The 12785-nt window shown below is 37.4% G+C and overlaps 1 protein-coding gene across 4 annotated transcripts in view; it reads left to right on the top strand.

The window, feature by feature from the left end:
- Positions 1-12785, top strand: part of LOC135361573 (uncharacterized) — a 134600-nt gene that overhangs the window by 90904 nt on the left and 30911 nt on the right. The gene's annotated exons all lie outside the window — the stretch shown is intronic.

A 12785-nucleotide genomic window follows, 5' to 3' on the forward strand; every position in this document is an offset into this window, starting at 1 on the left:
AGAATCCTTCGATTTTTATCTTCTAAATTTTTCCTTTTGTGAATTATAAAATTAAAACCCACGTGGGTAAAGCCGCTTGCCCGAGGCCCCAGAGTCAGCAAGCAGGAGAGCTCAGCACCCACTGTTATTTCCACTACTCTTTGCTGTCTCATGAAAATTAGACTCCGTTTTAATGTAAAATTCTTTTTAATCTCTTCTAGCATCACACTGGCTTTTCCATATTAAAATGAGTGGGGGAGGGCAGGGCACGTTGTCTGTCTCTCTAGGGCCTTGGTTTCCCCTGCTCCCTAGACCTGTGCCTCTCCTCTGGACCACAGGACGAGGTCCTGGCCCTCTTTTAGGTGGTCTCACTCAGCCCCCAGCCCAGCCCCCAGGGCCTCACCATCTCCTTGTTTCATTAACTTGGTACCACTCCCACTGACCTGGCCCAGCACTGGTTCTTAATATTCCTGGGCTGGTTTTTAAACAGCTTCTTTGCAGTATTGAAACAAATTCTAATATAACTAAGTCAACATGATCGCATTTGGCATGCTAATTGGAAACCTCCGTTTTAAACAAAAGGTTATACTCAGGGCACTATCTTCCCACGATCTCCAGAAAGGTAGCTTGAAATGCACCAAAATGCACCAACCTATAAATAAAACTACCAGGCTGAGTACATTTTGCAAGTCAGTGAAACCATGAAAATGAAACTTTTCCCAATCAGCCTTTCTTCTCCTAGAGGAAGGGTGGAGATACTCTCTGGAAATCAGGCATGGGGCTGAAGCCTGCTAAGGTGGAAGAGTGAAAACAACTCAAGGATCTTTAATTAGTTTGGATCCAACTACTCTGCTAGTTGATACCTCCCCTTTTTTTTCATTTTTATTTACCATTACATCTTTTCTTTCCTATTCTGATGCGCCTACAGTGTATTTTGTTGTTTACTGGAACGAAAGGATTGCTATTCTTCATGTGTATTGGAAGTTTGGTATACAAAATTCTAGATACTCAACCCCTTTCCCCCCACCTAGTTGTTGCTTACAATGAGCCTCTTTTCAATGAATATCTAATGAAGGTAGCTGTTAAATAAAAATGAATGTTATGTATAAAATTGTGAAATGTTATTTTCTACCTTGTAAAGAAAAAACTATATCAGTGTGGAATGTATAATTTATAGTCAGGCTGGAAGACTCTGGCAACTCAAATGGCATCAGCCATGGAGTGGGCAGAAAATCTGAAGTCACCAAGAAAAGCTGGAGGATATTCTAGAGATTGCAAAATAATCCTCGGGGGTTCAGTGTGTTTGCTGAGTAAGGTCCTTGGAAAGACATTCCTGTGGGTTCATATTATTGGCACTCCAAATGAGAGACATAATATCTTCGCCTGCATTTATTGGGCTGAGTTTCTCAATTCTAGTGTGTTGTGAGTCTGCTGCATATGGAGCTCTAAAATTAAATTTAAAATAACAAGCTGCTGGCCTGGATTTTATTTGGCCTGTATAATATTTTTGAAAATCAGAGATTTGCACATAAAAATCCAGATTTCCAATTTCTCTCAACGTGTCAGAAGATTTGACAACAGTGGGCTTGAATTTTGCTCCCGGTAAAAGTTGTCTCCCATGGCCATGAACTCTGTGATTTGCCACAGTCCCTAGAAGTCCCTGTTGTTACATATCCAGACAGCTTTATTTAAATGGCTAGCTCTTGGAAGCATCTGAGTTTGGGACCTACATTATCCATTTTCAATTCACTTAGATAAAATTATTTTGACAAAAATGGGTACTTATATCTCTTAAGGCACCTCCTGCATTCAAGGCGTGAAATGCCTTATGAGGCATTTTATATTACATTATATCATTTGCTCCTCCCCCAAACCCTTTGAAATAAGTGTAATTATTATAACCACTTAAAAATATGATTCTGAATCCTGGAGAGGCTGTGTAACTTGCCCATGGTCACACGGTTAGTAAGGAGCAGAGTCAGGATTTGAACCCAAAGACTAGGCTATCAGATAAGTTAGGCAAAAGAGAACCCTGAAGTTGCAGTTATCTGCAGCTGATTTCCTTGAAGAGCAAGAAAGCAATATGGTAGCCTAAGAAGGACCACGAGTCAAAGACCCAGGAACCAGGACTGAGAGAACACAGGCTTGCTTTTCTGAGAGTCTTACCACTTATTAGTTGGTAACCTTAGGAGGTCCCCTTTCCTCCATTGGCCTGTTTCACAATCTATAAAACGAGGGTGGAGAATGTGATTAAAGATACTTCTCTAAAAGCCCCTGATCTGTCTCGCTGTTTGGCACCTAATCTGAGAAAGGATTTGTTCCTTTTCTTTGGCTCCCTCTGCTGACATGGAGCAAGAGAACACATTTGTTGCCCAAACTATTTCAGGTTCATTTCAATTATTAATCAAAGGTTTGCCCTTTCCAAGGTCATGGTGGGCACTTAGTTACCCGCTGAGAAAACTTAGATCAGCGATAATTTTAAGTTACTTCCTGATCGCCATTCAGCAGAGCAAAAGAAGTGAAGGTCTAAAGTAATTCAAGATTTTATTGTATATGTGGAAATCATAGAATCATCACCATCATCATCATCATCATGGAAATAACAAGAGCTAATATTTATTAAGCACAGACAATAGACCACTCACTCTCTAAAGTACTTTATCTAGTTTCATGTCCACTTTATTCTTAAAGTAACCCAATTGAAGTTACTCTTTATTATCCTCACTTTGCACTGGGAGGAAAGTTACAATCCAAACCCCTCCTTTTCCAGTTGAAGAAATTGAGGCCCAGGGGCATTAAGTGATTTACCCAAAGTTATATAGCAGCTAACTGCTGGTAGAGCTAACACTAGAAGCTAGTCCAGAAATCTTCTATTTCTTTTTTTGTCCAGCTTCTTCAATCTAAAATCTGGCTGAGGAGATAGAACTAATATACTAAGAAATAATTAACAGGAGGAGGCATGTAATTAGAAACTTAGATTTTGAGGTTGAAGGGGGCCTTGGAGGCTATCTAGTATTTCCTGCTTTGACAGAAGCTTCTCTCCATACCCCTTACAATTGGATACTTAGCAATTGAGTTGAAACCTACCTCCAGTCTTAATCTTGTTGCTTGGAGCTATACAGGATATAGTTAAGCCATCTTCTGTACACAGTCCTCCCAAAATTTGGAAACAACCCTTGTGAACTTATAAAACATCATGTCTGGGGGCGCTTGGGTGGCTCAGTCTTTAAGCGTCTGCCTTCGGCTCAGGTCACGATCCCAGGGTCCTGGGATCGAGCCCCGCATCGGGCTCCCTGCTCCGCGGGAAGCCTGCTTCTCCCTCTCCCACTCCCCCTGCTTGTGTTCTCGCTCTAGTTGTCTCTCTCTGTCAAATAAATAAATAAAATCTTTAAAAAAAAAAAAACAATGTCTGTGCTAAAATCCCCAAATGTATTTGTCTTTCATGTTATATATAAATTTTAAAATAAAATTCATTATAAACCTCACTGTCCTGCTCCAGTGGACTCCAAAGATGGCCTCCAGTGAATGACGTCTCCTGGTATTTATGTCCTTGTGTAGTCCCTCCCATCCTGAGTTTTGGCTGTCCTTTGACAGACATTGGATGGGCAGAAGTGACTGGGCCAGTTTTGGTCCTAAGCCTTAAGAAAGCCTGACACCTAGTGTCTTTGTGTTCTTGGAAGCTAGCCAGTACGTAAGAAGTCTGGCTGCCCTGCTGGGGAGGAAAGGCCTGGGAAGATAAGATGCCATCTGGAGAACAGAGGCGTCAGCTCTAGGAGTGACAAGCCCATCTTGAATGTTCCTGCCCAAGGGCCTCTAGAGTACTTCAGCCCCAGCTGCCAACTGACCACAACTGTAAGAGAGTCTCCGAGCAAAATCAAGAGAAGAACCACACAACCGAGACCAATCAACACACAGAATCATGAGAGATAAGGACAAAATTTATTAAGCTACTAAGTTTGAGTGGTTTGTTTTACACTGATAACTGAAACAAACCGCTCAAAAAATATTTCCAGAACCCAAACTGGTTGTCCAATGCCAAGGATGGAAGGAATAGTGTCTGTTTATCCTGACCCTATTAACATCATTCTGGACTTATTTTACATTTAACAATCGTATCATCAGATTGAATGTGTAGCTAACTATACATCCCTAGGATGGCTGTTTGGCTACTTCTCTCCAATGTCTTCCTAAAAGGTGTTAGAGACCCAAATAAAAGATTTTATATATTTTCCCTTTATAATTTTCATCTTGTCTGTTGTGACTCATCATTCCAGCTCGATGAGATTTTTGGAAAAAAATTTTGCACTCTTATCTAAGATAATAATGATCTCTTGTGCCCTCCGCAATCTGAGAAACATACTCTACATACCTTATTCGAATCATCGTGATAAAATTATTGAATGGGACCAGGCAAATCCAGGGTCCTTCAGCCGGGCACTGAAGACTTCCTGGTGAGTAGGTTTGTTCTACTGATTGGGAGACACTTTTAGGAAATGATCATTCCAGCTACAAGTGTGTGTAGTCTGTCATTCACTAAGCTGCTTTTCTTCTTTTGTTCTTCACAACGACATCGCAGAGCATTTGCCTTCCCTGAACTTTGTGGGTGTAACTTTCCAATAAAGTGGTTCCAATTTAGTCTGACACGATTGGCTCTTAATCAACTCACGTAGGTTCCTAACAGAGAGCACTTTATTTTCTACACAGTCAGAAACAATTTGTTTTAGAATTTGAACAGCACAGGTTTGGCGTTAAACACACCTGGGTTGAAAGCCTGGCTATTTTTAATTGTGAATTAAGCCAAGTTGTTCAGCTTCTCTGAGCCTCAGCTTCAGCCATAAAATGAGGATAATAATACTTTCTTTAGGGGTTTGAGGTGATGATTAAAATGAGATACTGTATGGAAAACGTTTAGCACCATGCTGATCGTGTAATACTTCAATACATGTTGGGTTTCATTATTGTTCCTGTTTTATTATTGTAACAACAAGTTGTTACTCAATCTGTAGTTTCTAAAATTGAACTCTTTTCTTTGCACTTCTCTGAAAATTTGAATAATATATGCCTATCCCTAGTTTTATGGCACTGTGTTGAAGAATATAACAAAAATAAAAATAGTGTTTCTTTCTATCTGCCATCTGTTAACATTAACCATCTGTCCGAAGCTGTGGGCCTATCCTTTTTTTTCCTTCCTGCTCAAAACACTGATTAAAGTGTGTCCCCCACCCCTGTGCCCAACTCATACCTTTTGTGTTCCTAGCATGTTACACGGGGCTCAACTCATTTGGGGCTCCAGCCTCCATCAGAGACCCACTGGGGCCACTCTTGCTCCTGCCATATTTTGCATAGGTCTGTCATCCTGTTATAAGTCTGTCAACCCAGTAGTAGGTGATGCCAGAATTAGAAGTTATTTAGCTCTGCCAGGATGGGGTGGAAAGCCAGTCAACACTAAGAAGTCATGAGGTCTAGCGTTAGGGAGCAGGGCTTGGAGAAGCAAGGGAGAACTGGGGCATCAGAAAGGGAAATGAAATAGAATTATAGTAGCAAGGACCTGGGTACCAATTCATAGAACCGGGCACAAAACTGACGTAGTGAGATCCTAGAAAGTACCAAATCCAGGGTTCCTTACATACCCTCCAGCACTAAAACTGGTGGTATCGGATCTTGGTCCGAGTAGAATCTATAAGTAGTAACAGGAGGACCCCAGTGATGTTGGTGGTTACTGTGTTGCCCCAGCAGAGAGCCAAGCGATGTACAAGATGTCCTCCGAGAGAATTTCCAAGATTCCTGACACTTGTTAATCCCATCCAGTTCTTCCAACTGGTTTTGGATTAAATCCTGGAGAGCCTCTCTTAACCGATTTCTGACTTTTGAAACATGGCCTTATTGTAAGACTAGCTAGAGACTTACCAGATGTCTCTTTCAGCAGGATGACAGTATTTGACTACAGCTGAGTGGGATCCAGGTCACTGGTGACTCTCTGAGTCCTTGAAATGTCAATTTTATGTTAGAATAGATCTGATAAGAGTGGAGAGAGGCAGTGATGGGTTACACTTCACAGGGCAGTCATTTTTAATACACTTTAACAACCTAAGAGAATGGCACTGGTTATAATCCTTTGGCTGTCTACAGCATTAAGGTGCCCTTAAAAGTCACTCAAAGCCATCTAAGACTTTTACCATTTCTTAACCTTTTAAAACAAAAAAAAATACCCCCTCCCATTTTTTGAAGAGTTGGAGAAATAAACCCCACCACAAGCCCACCTCCTAGAGATAACACTCTTAATATTTTGGAGCGTATTTGAGTAGCTTCTCTCTGCCCTCCTCTCCTCCCTCCATCCTTCCTTCTTGTCCTCCTCCTTCTCTTTCTCTCCTTAGACCTCAGGGGCAGAGAGCTGAAATATTTATACTTCTCAGTCATGGCACATTATCAACATTTGCATGTCCTTGGCTTTGCTTCTATTTTATTTTATTACTTCCCCCTTCATCCTGAATCCTTATTCCCAGTCCTCTCTCCTGCCACTGGTAGCCATCCTAAGATGCTATATTCTTGTATTTGTATGCATCATTGAAAAATATATTGTATTTATGTATTTTTAATTTACATAAAAGGTACTTGCTATAGGTCTTGTTCTGTTTCTTTTTATTTTTTAACTCAGTACTATTTCTATGATCTATTTAGAGGGCGAGATGTCCATCTGGCTCATTGCTGCTAACTGATAGCATGCATCCACCACATTTCATTTATTTATTTCCCGAATCATGGACTTTTAGATTATTTCTAACATCCTGCTGTCAAAAACAGCATAGTAAATATCCCCATGCACATGTCCCTATGGATCTGATTACCAGAGGTATATGGACAGGAGTGAGCCTGTGGAGTCATAGGCGTACAAACATCTACTATAACTAAATGCTTCTAGGTTGTTCTTTAAATGGTCATGACAGGGGTGCCTGGCTGGCTCAGTCAGTAGAACATGTGACTCTTGATCTTGGAGTCGTGAGTTCAAGCTTCATGTTGGGTGTAGCGCTTACTTTGGAAAAAAAACCTAATCTAAATGGTCATAACATTCTTTTTATTTGAGAAATGACTTGCATACTGTAAAATTCTCTCTTTTAAGGTGTATATTTCAGTGGTTTTAGATTATTCACAGAGTTGTGCATCTAATTCCAGAACATTTTCAGCACCTCCAAAAGAAATCTGGTAACTATTAGCAGTCACTCTCCCTTTCCTCTTACTGTGGATCATGTTCATCTGTTTTGTTTCTTAAATTCCATATATGAGTGAAATCATATGATATTTGTCTTTCTCTGACTGACTTATTATGTTAGTTTTCTCTATTGTTTTTCTATTTCTCATTTCATTAATTTTTACTCTAGTCCTTATTATTTTATTCCTTTTACTTGCTCTTAGGTTTTTTTTTTTTTTTTTTTTTTTTATTCCAGTGCAGTCAACATTGCTCTCAGGTTAGCCTGACCTTCTTTTTCGGTGTCATAAGGTAGAAGATTAGGTTATTGATTGGAGATCTTTCTCTTTTAATGTACACATTTATAGCTATAAATCTTCCTCTGAGCATCTCTTTCACTGCATCCGATAAATTTCCATATGTCATGTTTTCATTTTCGTTCATCTCAAGATATCTTCTAATTTCCTTTGCGATTTCTTCTTTGACTCATTGATTATGTAATAGTGTGTTGTTTAATTTACATGTATTAGTGGATTTCCCAAATTTCCTAGTTATTGATTTTTAATTTCAATTCATTGTGGTCAGAGAATATATTTTATATGATTTCAGTCCCTACCTATGGTCTGTCCTGGAGACTGCTTCATGTGTACTTGAAAAGAATATGTATTCTGCTGTTTTATGGGTTAGTGTTCCAAAGATATCTGTTAGGTCTATTTGGTTTATGGTGGTGTTCAAGACTTTTATTTCCTTGTTGATCTTCTGTCTAATCGTTCTTTCCATTATTGAAAGTGAGGTATTTTTATATTTAACTATAATGGTTGAATTGTTTATTTTTCTCTTTAATTCTGTAAGTTTGTGCCTAATATATTTTGGAACTCTATGTTTATACTTTTTACGTCTTCTTGATAGATGGACTCTTTTATCATTTTTAAATGTTCTCTTTGTCTCTAGTTAACACTTTTTCATTAAAACCTATTTTTCTGATATTAGTATAGATACTTCTTTTTTGATTACTGTTTGCATGGTGTGTATCTTTTATCCATTGTTTCATTTTCAACTTATCTTTGGTGTTCAATCTGAAGTGTGTCTTTTGTAGACAGTATGTAATAGGATGATATTTTTGAATTCATCCTGCCACTCTCCATCTTCTCACTTGAGTGTTTAATCTATTTACATTTGATGTAATTACTAATAAGGTAGAACTTACAACAGCTGTTCTGTTACTTGTATTCTATATATCTTATGTCTTTTCTGTTCTTTTATTCCTCCATTACTGCCTTCTTTTGTGTTAAACATATTTTTTAGTTCACCATTTTAATTCTCTTGTTTCTTTAATATTTTTTTAGTTATTTTCTTAATGGTTACCCCGGAAATTAACAATAAATTTACTAATTTGTAACAATCTAGTTCTGATAATTACCCACTTGATTTCAATATCGTAAAAAACTTAGCTCCTATATAGCTTCATTCTCTCCCCATTTTGTGCTATTATTGTCATACAAATTACATACTTATACATTATAAAGCCATCAATGGAGCCTCGTAATTATTACATTACACAGTTATGTTTTAAAATAGACCATGGGAGGGGCACCTGGGTGACTTAGTCCGTTAAGTGACCAATTCTTGATTTCAGCTCAGGTCATGACCTCATGGTCGTGAGATCGAGCCCCATATCAGGTTCCGTGCTCAGAAAGGAGTTTGCTTGAGAGTTTCACCCTCTCCCTCTGTTTCTCCTCCTGCTTGTGTGCTCTCTCTCTCTCTCTAAAACAAATGGATAAATCTTTTTAAAAAATAAAATAAAATAGACCATGGGGAAAAAAAAGGTTACAAACAAAAACATATGTATACTGCCTTTTATATTTACTTATATAGTTACCTTTACCAGTCTATTTCTTCATGTGGACTTGGTTACTGTCTAATGTCCTTTAATTTCACCCTGACAGATTTCCTTTAGTATTTCAAGCAGTACAGATCTGCTAGTGGCAAACTCTCTGTTTTTGTTTATCTGGGTAAGTCTTAGATTTTCCTTCATTTTAAAGAATGGTTTTGCTGGACATGGAATTCTTCGTTGACCATCTTTTACTTTTATTACTTTGAATTTACTATATCCCCCTGACTTATGTCCTCTATAGCTTCTAATGAGAAATTAGTTGTTAATATTTTTAAAGAGTTCTTGTATTATTATTATTTACACAGAGTGAAGTGCACAGACTTTTAAGTGTAAGGTTGGTAAGTTTTGACATATGAATACAGCTATATAATTTCTAACCCAGTCAAAAACCATAAAACTTCCATATTTACAGGAAATTTCCTCCAGCCCTTTTATATCCAATACTGCTGTCCATCTCTGCAGCATCTCTGATTTCTTTTTCCTGTCCTTGAGCTCTATAAAAATAGAATCATATATTATGTACTTTTTCTGTCTGATTTTTTTTTACCCTGAATGTTTTAGAGATTTATCCAAGTTGTGGCATGTATAATAACATGTTATTTTTTATTGTTGACTAATGATTCATTGTAAGAATATACCACAAATTATATAACCATTTTCCTGTTGATTTGGATTTTTTCCAGATTAGGGCTTATAATGAATAAAGATGCTGTGAACATCCTTTTTTTTGAGAGAGACAGAGTTAGCAAGAGAAAGAGAGAGAGCATGAGTGGGGGGAGGGGAAGAGGGAGAGATAAGCAGACTCTGCACCGAGTAGGGAGCCCGATGCAGGGCTTGATCCCGGGACCTTGAGATCATGACCTGAACCAAAGGCAGATGCTTAACTGACTGAACCCCCCAGGCACCCCTGAACATTCTTGTATAAGGTTTTTTGGTGGATATATTTTCTGTTTTACTTGGGTAAATACTTGAGAGTGAAATGCATGGTTATGGGATATATGTATGTTTAACTTTATAAAAAACACTTTTATAAAGTAGTACCATTTTACACTTCCACTGATAATATACGAGTTCAGCTACTGTTATTTGATGTTGTCCAGTCTATTTTGGAATTAGCCATTCCAGTACCAGTAACATGATATATTATTGTAATTTTCATTTGAACTTCACTGATATTCTTATTGTCCATTCATATATATTCCTTAATAAAGTGTCTACTTAAGTCCTTAGCTCATTTTAAAAATTGATGTTTGTCTTCTTTTATTGAGTTGAAGGAGTACTTTAGATATTCTGTGTACAAGTCCTTTGTTAGCTAATAAGAATTACAAATATTTTTTTCTCAGTCTGTGGTGTGGACATTCATTTTCTTTCTTTTTTTTTTTTTTAAGATTTTATTTATTTATTTGAGAGAGAGAGAGAGCATGAGAGAGACCACAACAGGGGGAACGGCAGAGGGAGAGAGAGAAGCAGGCTCCCTGTTGAGCAGGGAGCCCGACATGGGGCTCAATCTTAGGACCCTGGGGTCATGACCTGAGCCAAAGGCAGATGTTTAACTGACTGAGCCACCCAGCACCCCACACATTCATTTTCTTAATAGTGTTTTTTAGTGGGTAGAGGTTTTAAAGTTTGCAGAAGTACAATTAAACTATTTTTTGTTTTATATGCTTTTACAAGATCTTTTCTAATCCTAAAGTTGTAAATACATCTTCCCATGTTTTACTCTAGAAGCTTTATAGTTTTAGCTTTTATGTTTAAGCCTATGATCCATCTTGAATTAATTTTGTGTACTATGTTACTATGAAGTAGGAGGCAAGGTTTCCTTTTTTCTAGTTATTCATTACTATCTTTTTTAAAACCTGTGTCCTTTCTCTATAGGATGGCATGGGCTCCTTTATTGAAAATCAATTTTCTGCATAAATCTGGATCAAAGTCTGTATTCTCTACATCTGTTTCATTAATCTATTTGACCCTCCTTATGTTAATAGTACACTGTCCATAGCTTTATAGAAAGTGTTGAAATTAGATAGTATAAGCCCTCCCACTTTGTTCCTTTTTTCATTTGTTTTAGCTCTTGCAGTTTCTTTTCATTTGTGTATACATTTTAGGCTATGAACTTCCCCTTTAGAGCTGCTTTTGCTGCATCCCACAACTTTTGGTATATTTCCATTTTCATTTGCTTCAAGGTATTTTTTTATTTCCGTCTTGATTTCTTCTTTGACCCATTGGTTGTTACGTAGCATGTTGTTTAATCTCCACATAATTGTGAATTTTCCAGTTTTCTTCATGTAATTGATTTCTAGTTTCATACCATTGTGATCAAAAAGATGCTTGACATGATTTCAATCCTCTTAAATTTATTAAGGTTTGTTTTGTGGCCTACTATATGATCTATCCAGGAAAATCTTCCATATGTCCTTGAGAAGAATGTATATTCTATTGCTTTGGGTTGGAATGTTTTGTGCCTATCTGTTAAGTCCATCTGGTATTACGTGTTATTTAAGGCTAAAGTTTCATTATTGATTTTCTGTCTGGATGATCTATCCCTTGGTGTAAGTGGGGGTATTAAAATTCCCTGTCATTGAATTGATGTCTATTTCTCCCTTAAAGTCTGTTAATATTTGCTTTATATATTTAGGTGCTCCTATATTGGGTACATAAATATTTACAAATATTATATCATTTTGTTGGGTTGACCTTTTTATTATTATGTAACACCCATCCTTGTCTATTATTAAAGTCTTTGTTTTAATGTATATTTTATCTGACATACTTATGTATGGCTACTCTAGCTTTCTCTTGGTTGCAATATCTTTTTCCATTCCTTCACTTTCCATCTGTGTGTGTTCTTACATCTAAAGTGAGTCACTTGTAGCCAGCATACAGATGGGTCTTGTTTTGTTTTTAAGATTTTACTTATTTGAGAGAGAGAGAGCATCAGAGAGAGAGAGAGAGGGAGAGCACAAGCAGGAGGGAGGGGCAGAGGGGGTGGGAGAAGCAGCTCAGCAGGGAGCCTGATAAGGGGCTCAATCCCAGGACCCTGAGATCATGACCTGAGGTGAAGGCAGATGCTTAACCGACTGAACCACCCAGGCGCCCCCTTTGTTTTTGTTTTTTAATCCATTCAGCCATTCTATATCTTTTGATTGGAGAATTTAGTCCATTTATATTTAAAGTAATTATTGATAGGTATGTACTTATTGACATATTGTTAATTATTAGCAGTTTTTGTAGTTCTTCTCTATTCCTTTCTTCTTCTTTTCTTCCTTTGTGGTTTGATGGTTTTCTTTAGTTGTATACTTATATTCTTTTCTCTTTATCTTTTGTGCTTTTACTATAGGTTTTTGCTTTGTGGTTACCATGAGGCTTACATATAACAAATTATCTGGAACAGTCTATGTTAAGTTGATAAGAACTTACATTTGATTCCATTCTAAAGCTCCAGAACATACACGTAACCAAGAATTATTACACTATGGAGGGTAAGAGAAGAGCTTCTAACCAAATTCTGATTTCCTTACTCCATGTTTTCAAACTACACCATATTGTAATGACGTTAATAAAAATGGCAGCTGCTAGAGCAGCACTAGTTCATATTTATTGAATATATAACGTGAGCATGGAATTATTCTAAGAGCTTTACATTGGTTATCTCACTATTATTATACCTACTTAAGAGATAAGTAAACTAAGGCTAAGTAACTTGGCTACTTTACAAGTAACTAAAATTCT

The sequence above is a fragment of the Mirounga angustirostris genome, unplaced genomic scaffold (assembly GCF_029215605.1).
Source record: "Mirounga angustirostris isolate CCGP_5_RB_7025 unplaced genomic scaffold, mMirAng1.0.hap1 SCAF_9, whole genome shotgun sequence".
Classification (NCBI taxonomy): domain Eukaryota; kingdom Metazoa; phylum Chordata; class Mammalia; order Carnivora; family Phocidae; genus Mirounga; species Mirounga angustirostris.